The following is a 16,899-nucleotide window of genomic DNA, read 5'->3' as shown; positions in this document are numbered from 1 at the left end:
AAAATTACTTCACTGCTTTTGTAGTGTGAAATGTTTCATAGACCATACCTAAATGAGTGGATGTGGCTTTCTGCCAATAAAACTTTTTTTCCTTCACAAAAAGCAGGAGTGGGCCAATTCTTCCCACCGGCAGTAGATTTCCAGCCTCTACTCTAGACCCTACACTATGCTTGGGCTAATTTTAAGAAAACATATCCTGCCTCCAAGATCCCATTCTCTGCCTTTCATTTCCTTCCAGACTTCTCTCGGAAGTTAGAGACCCTGATTTCTGTTTCCTACTGGACGTTACTTAGGTGTCCCATGGGATCCTGAAACTCACGTTCAAATAGGCACCCCTCCTCCCGCCATACCTCCTCTCTATGCACCAGCTGGTAACTCAGACCAGAAACCTGGAAACATTCTAGATGATTTCTTACCACGCTCTCTCTCCATCAAATCAGTATCAAGTATCAAGTATCTCTATCAATCAAGTATCAGATCCGCCATTTTCCTTGGATATGTTTCAAGGCGCAGCTTCAGCCAGCCTATCTGGTGAGTTTTCCCTGAGAACCTGAGCAGGACCCTGAGTGGCGGGACAGCACTTGGTCAGGGACGGACTCTGCCCACAGATTAACTACGGAAAGAAATGTCGCCACCTAGTGGCTGCTCTAACTCCCATGCTCTCTTGCTCTGTGTAAGAACCTGAACCCGCCCTACTGATGAAACAATGTGTCCTTTGCAAAATAATCCCAACCTAGGAGTTACTCACGTTATCGGTGGAAACTCAGAAATGCTGTGTAAATTGTACAAGGTGATAGAGATAGTGAATATGACAGTTTCCAGGCCCCCATCTTCACATGGCCTTCTTCTCTGGATTTCTTCTGTGTCTTTCTCCTTCTCCTTACAAGGACACTCATCATTTAGGACCTGTCCTAATCCAGTACAATCTCATTTTTAGTCCGTTCCATCAGCTGATCCTGATTTCCCAGCAAGATCAGATTCACAGGTCCCAGTGTTAGGATGTCATCCAATCTTTTCTGGGAACAGAACTTAACCCACAACAACGGGGTGTGGGGGGGTGTCATTTACTAAGCATCTTCTAGAAAGAAATGGTTCTTGAGATGACATGGTTAATCAGACAAATGTAGGGAATCCAGTGAGAGAAATGAGCAAATTCACTATGGCAGAAGGTTTTAACATTTTTCCTAGTTATTAATAGATCAAGCAGTAAAAATCAGTTTACCACCCTTGAATAACATGCCAAGCAAACCTAATACATGAACATTTATAGGACACACACTTTTCAAGCCCATATGGAACATTTACAGAATTTAAGCTCAGCAAATTTTGTGCAATTCGTTTCACACCGGCCACGTTTTCTGACCATGATATCTTTGTGTCAGAAATTACTAACAAGGGGCGCCTGGGTGGCTCAGTGGGTTAAAGCCTCTGCCTTCGGCTCAGGTCATGATCTCAGAGTCCTGGGATCGAGCCCCACATCAGCAGGGAGCCTGCTTCCTCCTCTCTCTCTGCCTGCCTCTCTGCCTACTTGTAATCTCTGTCTGTCAAATAAATAAATAAAATTTTTAAAAAAAATTTAAAAAAAAAGAAAAAAAGAAATTACTAACAAAAGATAATTTTTAAACTCTTAATAGTTGAAAAATTAAAACATTTCTAGGCAATCTGTATACCAAAAAAGAAACCATACTGAGAATTAGAGAATAATTAGAACTGACCATTAATGAAATACATCTGAAAACTTGCTGGATGTGGCTAATGTTCTCTTAGTAAGAACATTTGTAGCCTTAAAATGTATATAATTAGAAAGACATACATAATGAAATTTAAGAAAATTAAGTAGAAAAAAGATAACAATGAAAAAATAAGGTAAAACAAACAAGCGTGGAAATAGATCAGGAAAGCCAAAAGTTCATGCTTTGAAAAGACTGATACAATGAACAAATTTATGGCAAAATTGCTCAAGAAAAAAAGAGAAGGCACAAATAATTTTATGATAAATGAGAGCTATAACTACAAATAAAACAGATTAAAATGAAAAGAGAAGATTATGACTATATAAATGCCACTACGTTTAAAACTTGGATGAAACGAATAAAATCCCATAAAATTACGACTTTTCCAAAACTGATTCAAGAAGAAATAAGGAATCTGAATAGTCCTACATTCATAAAAGAATAGATTAGTAATTTGAAATCTTCTCACTGGGCCCGGTACTTTCATAGGAAAATTCTATCAATATTCAAAGAACAGATAATTCCTGTCTTTTGCATACTTTTCCAGATAATATGAAATAGAGGAAACACTCCCCAGTTCCTTCTGTGAGGCTAGCCTAATGCTAAAACTAGAAGAGGACAGTAGGAAAAGGAAAAAACAAGAAATGTGGTTCTGTAATTCCAATACCTTAATTAAAGACAAAGATCACATCAATATGTGATAAAATTCAATGTATCTGTAATAAAAAAAATCTTCGGACAAATAGGGAACAGAAGGGAGCTCCCTGACCCTGTTAAAAGTTATGTGCCCCAGCATGCAGGCAACCTGATTTGTAGTGGTGAAAAGTTACACGTTCTCTCTACAATCAGAAACAAAACTGTGATTCCCACTATAGCCACCTCTATTCAGCCTCTTACTGAATGACCAGGTCTGTTAATGAGGCCAAAGAAAACAAACAAAATTATAAGAACTGAAAAGGAAGAAACAAAAGCATCATTTTTCACAAATAATATGCTTGCCTACATAGATTCTAATAAAAGAGTATTTATTGGAATTAATAAGAGAGATATCAAGGTTTTAATAATCAAAGAGCAATTGTATTTCGATACATTGGCAACAGAATTGGGAAATATAATTTAGAGGCACCTGGGTAGCTCAGTCAGTTAAGTGTCTGTCTTTGGCTCAGGTTATGATCTCGGGGTCCTGGGATTGAGTCCCACATCGGGCTCCCTGGTCCGTGGGGAGCCTACTTCTCCCTCTGTACTCTCCCTCTCTCTCCTTCAAATAAATAAATAAAATACTTTTTAAAAGACTCTCCCTTTGCTCCTCCCCTCTGTGTGCTCACATGTGTGCAAGAATGGGTTCCCTCTCACTCGCTCTCTCTCTCTCTTAAATAAATCAACCTTTTTAAAGTGTGTGCACATTGCAGGACATAGAACTGACATTCCTGAGCTTTCGTGATGTAACCAGACATGGTTCTATACTCCTCTTTATGTGCATAACCTCATTTAATTCCTACAACAATCCCACAAAGCGAGAGTTCTTACTCTCTCCCCTTATTTCACGTAAGGAATGAAAGTCAAGTCCAGCAGCTTAGTAAAGCACAGCTAGGGTGAAACTAGGATTCCAGCCTAGGCAATCTGTCTCCCTAGCAAACAATCCTAAACACAGAATTGCTTGTGATCACAAAAAATGGAGTCATCTGAATGTTCTTCCCCAGTGGAATGAATGGTCGAATAAATCATGAAACCTCTGTGCTACAAAATATTACAGTTCTTAAAAGGAGTGAGTTGGGTCTAAATGTATTATTTAGACCTAAGAAAGCTGTCTTTGATACACTTTTTAAGTAGATGAGCAATTTTCTGGTAATTCATATGTTATTAAATGATTTCAAAAATATATTATCTGTTTTTATGTATTTGTATAACAGATTAAACAGTGAAGTTATTAATGTCAATATTTAGAGCTATATTTGTTACTAGTATCTTCTGGTTTGTGACTTATATTCTCACTTTCTTTTTTTTAATTTATTTTTTATTTTTATTTTTTTATAAACATATATTTTTATCCCCAGGGGTACAGGTTTGTGAATCGCCAGGTTTACACACTTCACAGCACTCACCCCAGCACATACCCTCCCCAATGTCCATAACCCCAACCCCCTCTCCCATCCCCCCTCCACACAGCAACCCTCAGTTTGTTTTGTGAGACTATGAGTCACTTATGGTTTGTCTCCCTCCCAATCCCATCTTGACTCATTTACTCTTCTCCCACCCCCTTAACCCCCCATGTTGCATCTCCTCTTCCTCATATCAGGGAGATCATGTGATAGTTGTCTTTCTCCGATTGACTTACTTTGCTAAGCATGATACCCTCCAGTTCCATCCATGTCGTCGCAAATGGCAAGATTTCATTTCTTTTGATGGCTGCATAGTATTCCATTGTGTATATATACCACATCTTCTTAACCCATTCACCTGTTGATGGACATCTAGGTTCTTTCCATAGTTTGGCTATTGTAGACATTGCTGCTATAAACATTCAGGTGCACGTGCCCCTTCGGATCACTACGTTTGTATCTTTAGGGTAAATACCCAGTAGTGCAATTGCTGGGTCATAGGGTAGTTCTATTTTCAACATTTTGAGGAACCTCCATGCTGTTTTCCAGAGTGGTTGCACCAGCTTGCATTCCCACCAACAGTGTTGGAGGGTTCCCCTTTCTCCGCATCCTCACCAGCATCTGTCATTTCCTGACTTGTTAATTTTAGCCATTCTGACTGGTGTGAGGTGATATCTCATTGTGGTTTTGATTTGTATTTCCCTGATGCCGAGTGATGTGGAGCACTTTTTCATGTGTCTGTTGGCCATCTGGATGTCTTCTTTGCAGAAATGTCTGTTCATGTCCTCTGCCCATTTCTTGATTGGATTATTTGTTCTTTGGGTGTTGAGTTTGCCAAGTTCTTTATAGATTTTGGACACTAGCCCTTTATCTGATATGTTGTTTGCAAATATCTTCTCCCATTCTGTCAGTTGTCTTTTGGTTTTGTTAACTGTTTCCTTTGCTGTGCAAAAGCTTTTGATCTTGATGAAATCCCAATAGTTCATTTTTGCCCTTTCTTCCCTTGCCTTTGGTGATGTTCCTAGGAAGATGTTGCTGCGGCTGAGGTCGAAGAGGTTGCTGCCTGTGTTCTCCTCAAGGATTTTGATGGATTCTTTTCTCACATTGAGGTCCTTCATCCATTTTGAGTCTATTTTTGTTTGTGGTGTAAGGAAATGGTCCAATATCATTTTTCTGCATGTGGCTGTCCAATTTTCCCAACACCATTTGTTGAAGAGGCTATCTTTTTTCCACTGGACATTCTTTCCTGCTTTGTTGAAGATTAGTTGACCATAGAGTTGAGGGTCTATTTCTGGCCTCTCTATTCTGTTCCATTGATCTATGTGTCTGTTTTTGTGCCAATACCATGCTGTCTTGATGATGACAGCTTTGTAATAGAGCTTGAAGTCCGGAATTGTGATGCCACCAACTTTGGCTTTCTTTTTCAATATTCCTTTGGCTATTCGAGATCTTTTCTGGTTCCATATAAATTTTAGGATTATTTGTTCCATTTCTTCGAAAAAAAAATGGATGGTATTTTGATAGGAATTGCATTAAATGTGTAGATTGCTTTAGGTAGCATAGACATTTTCACAATATTTATTCTTCCAATCCAGGAGGATGGAATATTTTTCCATTTCTTTTTGTCTTCCTCAATCTCTTTCATGAGTACTTTATAGTTTTCTGTGTATAGATTCTTAGCCTCTTTGGTTAGGTTTATTCCTAGGTATCTTATAGTTTTGGGTGCAATTGTAAATGGGATAGACTCTTTAATTTCTCTTTCTTCTGTCTTAATGTTGGTGTAGAGAAATGCAACTGATTTCTGTGCATTGATTTTATATCCTGACACTTTACTGAATTCCTGTACAAATTCTAGCAGTTTTGGAGTGGAGTCTTTTGGGTTTTCCACATATAGTATCATATCATCTGTGAAGAGTGATAGTTTGACTTCTTCTCTGCCAATTTGGATGCCTTTATTTCCTTTTATTGTCTGATTGCTGAGGCTAGGACTTCTAGTACTTTGTTGAATAGCAGTGGTGATAATGGACATCCCTGCCGTGTTCCTGACCTTAGCGGAAAAGCTTTCAGTTTTTCTCCATTGAGAATGATATTTGCGGTGGGTTTTTCATAGATGGCTTTGATAATATTGAGGTATGTGCCCTCTATCCCTGCACTTTGAAGAGTTTTGATCAGGAAGGGATGCTGTACTTTGTCAAATGCTTTTTCAGCATCTATTGAGAGTATCATATGGTTCTTGTTCTTTCTTTTATTAATGTATTGTATCACATTGATTGATTTGCGGATGTTGAACCAAACTTGCAGCCCTGGAATAAATCCCACTTGGTCGTGATGAATAATCCTTTTAATGTACTGTTGAATCCTATGGGCTAGTATTTTGGTGAGAATTTTTGCATCTGTGTTCATCAAGGATATTGGTCTGTAGTTCTCTTTTGTGATGGGATCCTTGTCTGGTTTTGGGATCAAGGTGATGCTGGCCTCATAAAATGAGTTTGGAAGTTTTCCTTCCATTTCTATTTTTTGGAACAGTTTCAGGAGAATAGGAATTAGTTCTTCTTTAAATGTTTGGTAGAATTCCCCCAGGGAAGCCATCTGGCCCTGGACTTTTGTTTGTTTGGAGATTTTTGATGACTGTTTCAATCTCCTTACTGGTTATGGATCTGTTCAGGTTTTCTATTTCTTCCTGGTCCAGTTGTGGTAGTTTATATGTCTCTAGGAATGCATCCATTTCTTCCAGATTGTCAAATTTGTTGGCGTAGAGTTGCTCATAAAATGTTCTTATAATTGTCTGTATTTCTTTGGTGTTCGTTGTGATCTCTCCTCTTTCATTCATGATTTTATTTATTTGGGTCCTTTCTCTTTTCTTTTTGATAAGTCTGGCCAGGGGTTTATCAATCTTATTAATTCTTTCAAAGAACCAGCTCCTAGTTTCGTTGATTTGTTCTATTGTTTTTTTGGTTTCTATTTCATTGATTTCTGCTCTGACCTTTATGATTTCTCTTCTCCTGCTGGGTTTAGGCTTTCTTTCTTGTTCTTTCTCCAGCTCCTTTAGGTGTAGGGTTAGGTTGTGTACCTGAGACCTTTCTTGTTTCTTGAGAAAGGCTTGTACCGCTATATATTTTCCTCTCAGGACTGCCTTTGTTGTGTCCCACAGATTTTGAACCACTGTGTTTTCATTATCATTTGTTTCCATGAATTTTTTCAATTCTTCTTTAATTTCCTGGTTGACCCATTCATTCTTTAGAAGGATGCTGTTTAGTCTCCATGTATTTGGGTTCTTTTCAAATTTCCTCTGTGATTGAGTTCTAGCTTCAGAGCACTGTGGTCTGAAAATATGCAGGGAATGATCCCAATCTTTTGATACCAGTTGAGACCTGATTTAGGACCCAGGATGTGATCTATTCTGGAGAATGTTCCATGTGCACTAGAGAAGAATGTGTATTCTGTTGCTTTAGGATGAAATGTTCTGAATATATCTGTGATGTCCATCTGGTCCAGTGTGTCATTTAAGGCCTTTATTTCCTTGTTGATCTTTTGCTTGGATGATCTGTCCATTTCAGTGAGGGGAGTGTTAAAGTCCCCTACTATTATTGTATTATTGTTGAAGTGTTTCTTTGATTTTGTTATTAATTGGTTTATATAGTTGGCTGCTCCCACGTTAGGGGCATAAATATTTAAAATTGTTAGATCTTCTTGTTGGACAGATCCTTTGAGTATGATATAGTGTCCTTCCTCATCTCTTATTATAGTCTTTGGCTTAAAATCTAATTGATCTGATATAAGGATTGCCACTCCTGCTTTCTTCTGATGTCCATTAGCATGGTAAATTCTTTTCCACCCCCTCACTTTAAACCTGGAGGTGTCTTCGGGTTTAAGATGAGTTTCTTGTAGGCAACATATAGAAGGGTTTTGTTTTTTTATCCATTCTGATACCCTGTGTCTTTTGATTGGGGCATTTTCCCATTAACATTCAGGGTAACTATCGAGAGATATGAATTTAGTGCCATTGTATTGCCTGTAAGGTGACTGTTCCTGTATATTGTCTCTGTTCCTTTCTGATCTACTACTTTTAGGCTCTCTCTTTGCTTAGAGGACCCCTTTCAATATTTCCTGTAGAGCTGGTTTGGTGTTTGCAAATTCTTTCAGTTTTTGTTTGTCCTGGAAGCTTTTTATCTCTCCTTCTATTTTCAATGATAGCCTAGCTGGATATAGTATTCTTGGTTGCATGGTTTTCTCGTTTAGTGCTCTGAATATATCATGCCAGCTCTTTCTGGCCTGCTAGGTCTCTGTGGATAAGTCTGCTGCCAATCTAATATTTTTACCATTGTATGTTACAGCCTTCTTTTCCCAGGATGCTTTCAGGATTTTCTCTTTGTCACTAAGACTTGTAAATTTTACTATTAGGTGATGGGGTGTGGACTTATTCTTGTTGATTTTGAGGGGGGTTCTCTGCACCTCCTGGATTTTGATGCTTGTTCCCTTTGCCATATTAGGGAAATTCTCTCCAATAATTCTCTCCAATATACCTTCTGGTCCCCTCTCTCTTTCTTCTTCTTCTGGAATCCCAATTATCCTAATGTTGTTTTGTCTTATGGTGTCACTTATCTCTCGAATTCTCCCCTCGTGGTCCAGTAGCTGTTTGTCCCTCTTTTGCTCAGCTTCTTTATTCTCTGTCATTTGGTCTTCTATATCGCTAATTCTTTCTTCTGCCTCATTTATCCTAGCAGTGAGAGCTTTCATTTTTTATTGCACCTCATTAATAGCTTTTTTGATTTCAACTTGGTTAGATTTTAGTTCTTTTATTTCTCCAGAAAGGGCTTTTATATCTCCCGAGAGGGTTTCTCTAATATCTCCCATGCCTTTTTTGAGCCCAGCTAGAACCTTGAGAATCGTCATTCTGAACTCTAGATCTGACATATTACCAATGTCTGTATTGATTAGGTCCCTAGCCTTCGGTACTGCCTCTTGTTCCTTTTTTTGTGGTGAATTTTTCCACCTTGTCATTTTGTCCAGATAAGAGTATATGAAGGAGCAAGCAAAATACTAAAAGGGTGGCAAAGAACCCAGGAAAATACGCTTTAACCAAATCAGAAGAGATCCTTTCAGAAAGTGGTTGATTTTCTGTTTCTAGAATTGCTGTTCTTCTTCTCTTTGATCTCCTGTTGGATTTGTGGGTGTTTGCAATCTTTAGATAAGCTATCTAGCTGATCTCCTGCTACCTGAAGTAGTCTCAGCCTGCTACTTCTCCACCATCTTGATTCCTCCCTATATTCTCACTTTCTTAAAGTTGTATTTTGATGGACAGGAGTTCTTAATTTTAATACAATGAAGTGTATCAATTATTTTTGTGATTTCTCTTGCGGTTTTCAGTTTAAGAAATTCTTTCTCACCCCAAGGTTAGAAGGGTACTCCTCTTTACTCTCTTCTAAATTTTTTAACCTTTGACTTTGACATTTATCTTATTAATACCCTAGGATTGCTCTCGTGTATGGTGATAACTGAGAATCTGATTCTGTTCCTTTCATGTATCTTAGATAACTACATTTTCCAGCTACACTCTTTCAGTAGCTCCCTTTCCCTCAGTCATCTGCCTTGACTCTTGTCACAAATCAAAAATCTATCATGCATGGGATTGTTAGCAGCCTCTCCATTCTGTTTCCTTGCCAACTGGCCTACTCCATGCCAATACCGCCAATTCCTTAATAAATGTCCTTTACATTATGGTACATTTTTAAACCTGGTGAGTCATTCTTCCCACTTCATTCATTTTGTTTAACGGTATCTGCACTATGCCTGATCTGTTGCTTTTCCATATCATCTTGTAAAATTCCTGGTAGAATTTTTTACTCAAGTTGAAATAAACTTCCAGAGCAACTTGGGGGGGGGGATTGGCATCTTTATGAGATTATCCTCTTAATTCATGAACATGGGATGTCTCAGAAATGACATACAGCTCAGAGAAAATATGGGCCCAGCAGCCCGAAGGGAAAATGAATAGGCACAGGAGATAAACCCGTCTGGCCAATAAGCATACGAAGAAACACTCAGCCTCACTAGCAGTCAGGGAAAAGCAAATCAAGGTCACAATGAGATACCATTCTATTCTTGTTCAAATGACATTTAAGATGCCTGATAGATTTTGGTGAAGAAGTAGATTATGTCTAACTTGCTGGTGGGAGGGAAGTTGGTAAACATCCTGATATTATTATAGAAAGTTGATATTCTCACAATCTAGGATCCAGAAAGGGCAGTCTAGGTCTCCATACACACTAGAGATAGGCACAAGAATGTTCCTGATAGCACTGTTTTTTCATTGTATTAAACTAGAAATAATTCAGACCCATTGAAAGTCTAGAAAAATAAATTGTGATGTAGTCACATAATGAATATTATACTACAGTGAGAATAAATATACTTCAACTACGCTCAACAGGATGAATGTCAGTAACATAAAACCGAATGAATAAAGGAAGTTCCATAAGATTGCATACAGTCGTGTACACTGTGGAGAAACACAAAAATCAACCAAAATGAAAGAGAGACAGATAGATATTGAACAAGCAGAACAAAAGTTATAAGCTGACAAATACAGACTTCAGGAGAAAGGTTGCTTTTGTGGAGTTCTAGAGCATGACATATGGGAGGGGTGTGTACATAAATGTAATTTATCGATAATGCTCCAGTTTTTTGGCCAGATGTTGTACTCATGAGTGTTCCTTTTATTAATAAATAAACAAATGAAACAAAATACATCTGGCCATGCACAATGGATCAAGGATATATGTCATGGTATGACATGGTATGACCAAGGCATGTCATGACCGGGGCTGAGGAAGAGTTTGACTCCAGGCCCCTGGATTCCAAATTAAAGTACACACATGGTGGGCGCCTGGGTGGCTCAGTGGGTTAAGCCTCTGCCTTCAGCTCAGGTCATGATCTCAGGGTCCTGGGATCGAGTCCCACATCAGGCTCTCTGCTCTGCAGGGAGCCTGCTTCCTCCTCTCTCTCTGCCTGCCTCTCTGCCTACTTGTGATCTCTGTCTGTCAAATAAATAAATAAAATCTATTAAAAAAAAAAGTACACACATGGAAGGATGCACACCTTTTACACTGTTTACTTCAGGGAAGGATTTTTGGGGAAGAGGACTAATCTCATTATCTAACTTCATAAAGTTCAGACTGTTATAATGAGCTCCATGTGCCAATAAAATGCAGCACAAGGGTCCATTTGGGTTCCTCCTGTCCCTTTGGGGGAAACTAAGCCACAGTGGTGAGGATCTCTCTCATCTGTCCTTTCTGGAGTGCCTTCCTATGGTCTTGTGTAGAGTTTCCAATCCATTCCACACCCTATCCAGACGCCAAGGCATGACCTGTGAACTTTTTATCAAGAAATCTGCGTCCCCTAGCATTTTCATGGATCAGAGCTTCTCCCAGAAACATTGGGTTACCCCCAGGGAGAGAGCCTACAGCTCTGTGCCCTTGCCACAAAACCACCCTCTCACACTGTACGGGCTCAAAAGCCTGCACTGGAAGCACGCCCCTCCCCGCCTCAGGGAGCCTCTGGGGAACTGCCACCCCAGCTCCTCCTCCCTCCACCGCCGCTCCTCTGATATGGGGGAGCCCACCAAGCAGTTTGGGTATTTCCAAACTACACCTCCCTCCACCTGAAACTTGGTTGAAGAGAAATTTCTCCATCTTATTACATTTTATTTGTAAAATGGGAATAATGAGACCTGTTCTATGCAACTCATGGGCTTATGATGAGGATCTAATGGACCTCATGAGTTCATTGGCTGTATGTCTCCAAGAAGAAGCAAGAATAGATCCAAGATTCCCTCCTTTCCAGTCAAGATCTGAGTGAGTTTATGTCTTCAGTGGCACACCATTAACAGCCGCCAATTAAGAAATAAATAAATAGAGGCACCTGGGTGGCTTGGTTGGGTAGATCTTGGGATTGAATCCCCGAATTGGGCTTCCTGCTCGGTGGGGAGTCTGCCTCTCCCTCTCCATCTGCCTCTTCCCTAGCTTGTGTTCTCTCTTGCTCTCTCTCTCTCTCTCAAATAAATAAATAAAATCTGTAAAAATAAATAAGTAAATAAAGGGGCACCTGGGTGGCTCAATCAGTTAAGTGTCTGCCTTCAGCTCAGGTCATGATCCCAGGGTTCTGTGATTGAGCCCCACATCAGGCTCCTTGCTCAGCGGGGACCCTGCTTCTCCCTCTGCCTGCCACTCTGCCTGCTTGTGCTCTCTCTCTGTCAAATAAATAAATAAAAGTCTTAAAATTAAAAAAAAATAAATAAAATACAGTGTATCCCTGAACAAAACTGGGAAGTGACCCCAAGGGCCCAGGGAAAGAGCCTACCCAGAAAAGACTCGAGAAGACCTTCAGTTTATACCTCAGGAGGATCAGTGCCACAGAGGCAGCCTATAAGAATAAAAAAAAAACAGTAAACAGTAACAATAATAAAAATCCCCAGCAAACACAATGGAAAGGTGAAGACCTGATTCCCAGAGTTTCCTGAGTTCCAGACATGATAGGATTGAAATGTCTAGTTTTCAACAAAAAATCAGAAGGAATACAAAGAAACAGGAAAGTATGACCCATTCAAAGGGAAATTTTCCCTAAAAAGGATCTGATGTCAGAACTACTAGACAAATACTTTAAAACAGCTGTCTTAAAGATGTTCAAAGAACTAAAGGAAGCTATGGAAAAGGTCTTGAAAACAATGTATGAACAAAGTGGAAATATTAAGAAAGAGAGAGAAAAACTAAAAACAAACACAAAAGAAAAGAAAATTCTAGAGCCAAAAATTACAGTAACCGAAATAAAAAATTCACCGTCTTCCCTAGACAGACAAAGAATTTTTTGCCATGGAAGAAATGAAACCAACACAGGGGGAGAAGGGCTGTTAGAGAGTAAGCCTCTAAGCCTTTGGGATTTCCTTCAGGTGCCACGGATCTAGGGGCGCTTCAAAGTTGTTGGAGCCTTACTCCCCAGAACCAAGGACAAAGACCAGACAAATTCTTTCTTATACAACAACTCCCAACCCAACACACACACATACACATGCACGCGTGCGCACACCCTGAAGAAACCCGCAGCTACTGTAACACAGCCAAACTCTGAACAGCATGCTCACTCTTTTGCACCTCAGTTTTCCCTCAGCCAAATGGACATAACTCTCCCCAACTTTGTACGGAGATGTGAATATGTCTGTAAAATCATCATGAAAACCTAGAGAGGTGTGAACTTCTGATTTTCTGAGAGACGTCAAGAGGTGATCGTGACTGAGCACGCTGAGATGAGGTGCTAAGCGGGAGACATGACGCGCTTGGCATCAGCTCCTCCGGCTCCCCTGGTCTCAGAGAAACCCGTTCATTCATTCCACAAGTACTGTTTTAGGTACTCGAGATAGCAGTGAGAAGAGAAAACAAATAAAGAAGAAAAAAAAAAAAAGCAAGGTCTGCCCCTGTGGAGCTCACACACCAGTGGAAAAGGAAATGAATGAATAATATATATGTATGCCTAGAAATTTCGAGGGCTACATGGAAAAATACCAAGCTGAGATGGTAACCAGGAAATGCCAAAGTCGGGAGGAGGGGTTGGAAGTTAAACTACCACCGTCAAGAATGTTCTTCCAGAGAACATGGCACAAGAGCAAAATCTTGAAGGAGGCAGGAGAAGTCCAAGGAGACCCTGGGAAAGAGAGTTTCAGTGTGACAGGAACCTGTGCAAATGCCCTGAGGCAGGAACAGACGTGGGGCATTTGAAGAACAGCAAAGAGGGCAGCTGGAGCAGAGATAGCAAAAGGAAGATAAGGTCGGAGAGGCATGCAGTCGGGGGCAGAGCATCTAGGAGTTCAGGGACTAGTTGTAAGAACTTTGGCTTTCACTCTCAATGTGATGGGAGATTATCACAAGGTGATGTCAGAGCAGAGACAGAATTTGACTGACGGGTTTGAAACCAACCATTGAGGCAAAGATAGAAGTGAAGGGATCAGTTAAGCCGTGTTAGTTACCTAAATGAGAGATGATGAGTACCGGAGGTGAGGAGTTGGGATTCTGGGGATCCAGTGATTTGGAGTGAACCTGGGGGTTAGAAGTGAATGAGTCAGCAGGAAGGATAGCTTTACCCTTTCTGATATGAGCAGATTTGGGGGAGAGAATCAGAAGTGGAGTTTGGGTATCACTCAGATACCCAGGGGAGACATGAAGCACAGAGTCAGACACCAGGAATCTGAAGGGCTTTGGAGAGGGGCAGGCTAGAGGTCCATGTTTGGGAATTGGCAGCTTCTAGAAGCAGTTAAAGCCAGGGGCCTAGAGGGCAAAACCCGCTCTGATCCCCGGAGCCTCCGACAATAAGAGACCTGGGAGAGACTACAGGAAAGTCATTACCATTAAAAAAGAGAGAGAGTTTGGGGAAGGGGCTTGTGTTGTGAGGATGTTTCTGGGAAGCCAATAATATTCTAATTATCGAGCTGGACAATAATTAGATGTTTACTTTATATTAGCTCATTATGCTCATATTTATATATTATACGTTTGTGTGTGTGTTTAGGTTATATTCCATCGTTTTTAAAGTTTTGAGGTGAACAACAGACAGATAGATAATGAGACTGAAGGGCCAGAAGTGATATACACCGAACCGCAGAGAACGGGGTTTTGTTTTGTTTCACTTCTTACTATAGCTCCAGAGCTCCAGGGATCCTTTAAGGAAAAATGATTCCAATTCCTAAAGTAGAAGCTGTTGGAGAGACGGGCTGCTTTGGCTTGAGCCTCCCTGCCACGGTCTCCTAGCAACCAAGGAGGCTGGGAGCTGGGGACCAGCCTCTGACTTCCCTGATGTTTATTGGGTTGTCACACTCACCATAATCACACCTGGTAATTGGGGAGCTACTTTCCCCATCTAGACCACATGCATGTTTAATCTCTTTTGTCTTCTCAAGAGCTCTACCACGTAGGTGGGGGAAGACACAATTATATCCCAGTCTACGGGAAAAACACCAAGATTCCCCCCTCCCAAAAATAGAGTGATGCCATTTTTATAGACAGGAGGAGCCTTCATTATCTAATTCAACCTATTGTTTCCTGAAGAGAAAACCTGAAACCGGAATCCAAGTTGCCTGACATTCCTGGAATGTTCCAGAACACCTGTTTATCAGTCTGGAGGAAGGGGTGCCCACAGCTCCTGGTCTATGGCCAGCTCCAGAAAAATGAGAATAAAAAGGAAAATTAGGTCTTAGTTTTATAAAAATCGTTTGACCTCATGGACTCCTTGCAAGGGTTTTGGTAACTCCCAGTGGTCCCTGGAGCATACTTTGAGAAGCCCTACTGGCCTAGAGCATCAGGGGCCAAGTCAGCAACTAGCAGTCACCGGGGGAGAGTTAGGGCAGTAGCCGGGGGAAGGGGCAGATATGCTCACATATTTGAGGCATCTTAATTTATGCTGCGCTCTTGAGCATTGGAGGGGAGGCGATGGGGGTCAGAGAATGAGCCTGTGTGCAGGAGGGGAGTAACTGTGAAGTCAGAGGACAGAGAAGCCAAAGCCGCAGGCTGACCATGCTGCCAGCTGTCCACGGTGGCAGAGGTCTGGGAAGAAGAGCCACAGGCGTGTTTGTGCAAGTCGGCTCGGGCTACTACAACAAAAACCACACCTGGGCGGCTTCAACAGCAGGTATTTACCTCGCACAGTTCTGGAACCTGCAAGCCAAGATCAAGGTGCCTGCCTTTCCTGGCAGGAGCCTGCTTCCTGACCACCTGCCGCCAGCTGTGTCCTCACCTGATGGGAGGAGAGAGAGAGCACATGCTTTGATCTCTCTCCCTCTTTTTACAAAGCCACAAACCCCATCATGAGGGCCCCACCCTCATGACTTCATCTAACCTCATGACCTCCCAAAGCCCTGTCCAAATGCCATCACACTGGGGTGGGAGTTGGGAGGGCTTCAGCATGTGAATTCAAGGGGACACAGTTCGATCCACAGCCGTGTTCCTGCCATTTTGGTCACTGGCCCTGTTGGGGCTTAGAGACCTTCTCCTGAACCGTGCCTTCCTCGGAACCTCCCAGCCTCTCCAGATATTTAAGACAGCTGCCAGGAAGGGCTGGTGCTGGGGCTTCTCCCCCAGGAGCAAGGGGCTGGTGGGCAGAGTAGAATTCACACCTTCTCTCCCTACCCTACGGTGCCGAGCTGGGTCTGGGCACGCAGGAGCCGTGTAAATGCCAGCGGCTAGAATGGAATGGAGTCAGGCTGTGTCCTCAGACAACCCCGAGTGACCTGGCTGGGCTGCTCAAATGCTTTCTGGGAGGTGGCAAGGCTTTGCTGGGCTGCGGGCGGGAGCGAAGGCCCTGCCAGGTGCCAGCCCATCGCTCTGCAGAAAAGCTCCCATTTTTCTCTGGTGCTCCCCCTCCCTGTTTTAGCAGCAACTTTGAGACAAGGTGGTCAGACTGGCAGAAGCCAGGTGTCTGGGAATGAAATTTGGAATTTTTTTCTTTTTTTTCCCTCCAAATGACTGTGCTAGGTAAGAGTCTCCCTCTTCTCCCACCTGGAGACTTTCCTGGAGAAGTGGTCAAGTGGGAAGTGAGGAGAGCAGAAATATCATAATGGGGGTGAAGCTTGTCTTCAGAACCCATCACCCCATGTTCTGGGCCTTTGCCAAATCTCTGGGGTCCACTCTGTGCCCAGCCACATGCAACCTGCTCCAAGATGTCCCAGACTCTTCCTGAGCAAGGATTAAGCGCTTTCCCAGGGGTGTGTCTTCCTCCTGCCACTCCCACCCAGCCTAGCCTGGCAGGCATTGCCTCTTTTTCCCTGCCTGTCTAGTCCCTACCCTCGTCTTATCCCCCACCCCCACCTATCACGCTCCCCAGATACCACGAAGCCGCTGGGACCCTCTGGTCCCTCTGATTCTTGTTATTTAATTTCTATATGATCTTCTCTCCTAAATCACAATATAAGCCTCTTGAGGACTGCATCAAGTTTTGTTTAATCCTAGTCCCCACCCCCTTTCAATCCTATCTGCTATACACCACCCCCCACACACACATACAGAGGAAGTATGAGGAAACTCCAGGTG

This window comes from Lutra lutra, chromosome 2 (genome assembly GCF_902655055.1).
Source record: "Lutra lutra chromosome 2, mLutLut1.2, whole genome shotgun sequence".
Classification (NCBI taxonomy): Eukaryota; Metazoa; Chordata; class Mammalia; order Carnivora; family Mustelidae; genus Lutra; species Lutra lutra.
Note: the sequence above shows the minus strand (reverse complement) of the source record.